Below are 2,616 nucleotides of genomic sequence, written 5' to 3' on the forward strand. Positions count from 1 at the left end.
CTTCAGACTGGATCAACAGTCAGTGTATGACTCTTTGGGGTAACTCTTTTGGTTCGTTGTACCACAGTTGTTTGGTTCAGTGTGAAAGAGCGAAGGCAGAGAGATGGCGGTGGTTCTTCACGCTGATGTTACAGGATCTCTGTGTAGAAATATAAAGCTACAACTGAGCTTAGTTGGTTTTTCTTTCCGTGGTTTATCAGACAGAGAGAGGGGAGGAATGTAACCCGGGCCCCTGCAGACCGTAGTGCCTGTTACAGTCGAACAGGTGAACTACTTATAGCGATCATGTTTTAAAGAGAAGTAAACGCTGGTTAAATATTTAAATAGGTAGTTAATGATCACACTGTCTGCATGAAGTCGTCAACTCTCTGATTGTGTTGCTAAGAATCAAGAAACAAAAAGCATCACCTTCTCTGTGGGAATCCTCCGTCCTTCAGCCAGAGTCTTCTTACTGTTGATGTAGATCGGATAGATGCAGATGAACCTGAAACACACACACACACACACACACATTTGGGATTATGTGGATCAGTTGTTTGATATTTTATATTTGCACTCTTTTGTAATGAAACTGCTGCACAACAATCCTCCTCAAGATAAATAAAATCTACTTACAAGTTGTTTAAGACAGAGCTTTAAGTCTTGGACATGACACTGGATATAAATACAGTATATTTATACATATAGAAATATAGTGTAGACTCCCTGTGTGTGTCCATGTTTCCTGAGTCACACAGACTCCAGCTTTATTATTGGAAATATCTGCTGGTTTTCACTGAATATTTACTGGTTTTTGGGCTTTAGTTGGACACAAAACAATATAAAGACCTACATTTTTGTGTAAAATTAGTTGATAATGCATTTTTTACGTTTATTTCCTGTGAATGTGGTCAGGAGAAAGTTTTTACAATCATATAGACTTTATAAGCTTCTTTTTTTAATAAATTCAGTGTTTTCTTCTCCCTGATATTTGGCCATTGTTGTAATAATAAACTCATCAGAGTGTAGAGATTAAACTGTAGTGTGATTATTGTGAAGGTATTTTAACTTGTTGGACGTGTTTACATTTTAAATTACACAAACTCAGGTGTGTAAATTAAAAAAACATTCTGGATTAAGCAGTTTTTATTAGTTTGTTTTACAACATTATTATTTAAAATGAGTAAAGCTAGTTGATCAAGAGGTTTCCACTTTAATCTCTTTACATTCAGTGTTTAATCCTCCAACTCCTGACTGTAAACTCACACTGCATCTAATTCACACATAGTTCATCACATGTTTGTCTTTGATTAATAAAAACCGATATATGGTCGGTGGGATCGATATCTAACGAATATTAAAGTTAAAGGAGCTTTTATACACGTCATGCTAAAGGGATTCTACGGAGAGAACCACGGGCCAAACTTCATGTAAAAACTGAGCCATTTTAACATTTTCCTGTTTCTGTTGGTTTGATTGTGTAAAACGTGACTGTATATCTAACTAAGGAGAAAGGGTAATCCTGTGGTGTACAGCTGTAAACTGCATTTATTAAACCAAACATCTTCAGCCGGTTAACTCCAACAATCATGAGCTAAACGTCGAGGCTTCTACCCAACTGTGGACAACACAAAAGTCCTTTTTCGTTTAATTAAAAAGCTAAAACTCGAATCAAACGTTAGCCGAATTAAAGAGTGGCCCTTCGCGGTCTAAACATTTGGTACAATAACAATTAATAACCTATTTACACTCTCTGATATCCGAGTTTCCCTTAAATCCATAAATCTTCTAAAGGAGTTCCGCAGTGCCTGAGCTAGGCTAACAGGCTAGCTTCGAGAAGAGCCCACCTCTCTTTATCGGCGGGGTTTTCCGTCAGGTGAGCCATCGTTTGTCCGTCAGGTGGTTTCTGACTGCACACAGTCGGGCTGAGTCTCGGTACGTTACACACGTTACACAGACTAACGACTCGGTTTCATTTGTACCGTAAACCACGCAGCCACACGGCCGCTGCACATGCGCAGCTCACTGACCGTCTGTTGACAACCGACCGGGGGCGCTCGGTTCACTGCACCGAGCGGGCCGGTGCGGAGTTACACTGTTTACCTGGTTTACCTGGTTTACCTATTGTTGGTTTATTCACTATTAAACATTTAATGAACCAACTGTTCCACAGACTCCAATAAGATTAATGACTATAACTGAATGTATCATCATTTATTATCTTTATTAAAGTTAACTCCACACAGAGAATAACACTGGGACTCATTCATCTTTAAAATCTGTTTACATATATATATAATATATATATTATATATATGTTTTTATGCTTCAAAACCTTCAGTTATTTAAAGGCATAAATACCGATCACTCACCTGGCATAGTGTAGTAAAGAAACCTGCTCATAAGATATATATTCAGCACTATTGTCTACTGTCTATAAATTGATAGTTTATGTATTTGTTTGTTAATAGTATACCTGGTACATAAGCACATTGGTTGGTTTATTTGTTGTTTATTATGCATGTCAGTCTGTGTTGTACATGGAAGCAAGTGTAAACAATCAGTGTGCACATAGCTGGCCAAATAAAAGGAGATTGTGATTTTCTGAACTAATCAATAAAACATCCTCTCTCTCCC

The sequence above is a fragment of the Morone saxatilis genome, unplaced genomic scaffold (assembly GCF_004916995.1).
Source record: "Morone saxatilis isolate NCDOM2014 unplaced genomic scaffold, NCSU_SB_2.0 Contig16, whole genome shotgun sequence".
Taxonomy (NCBI): domain Eukaryota; kingdom Metazoa; phylum Chordata; class Actinopteri; family Moronidae; genus Morone; species Morone saxatilis.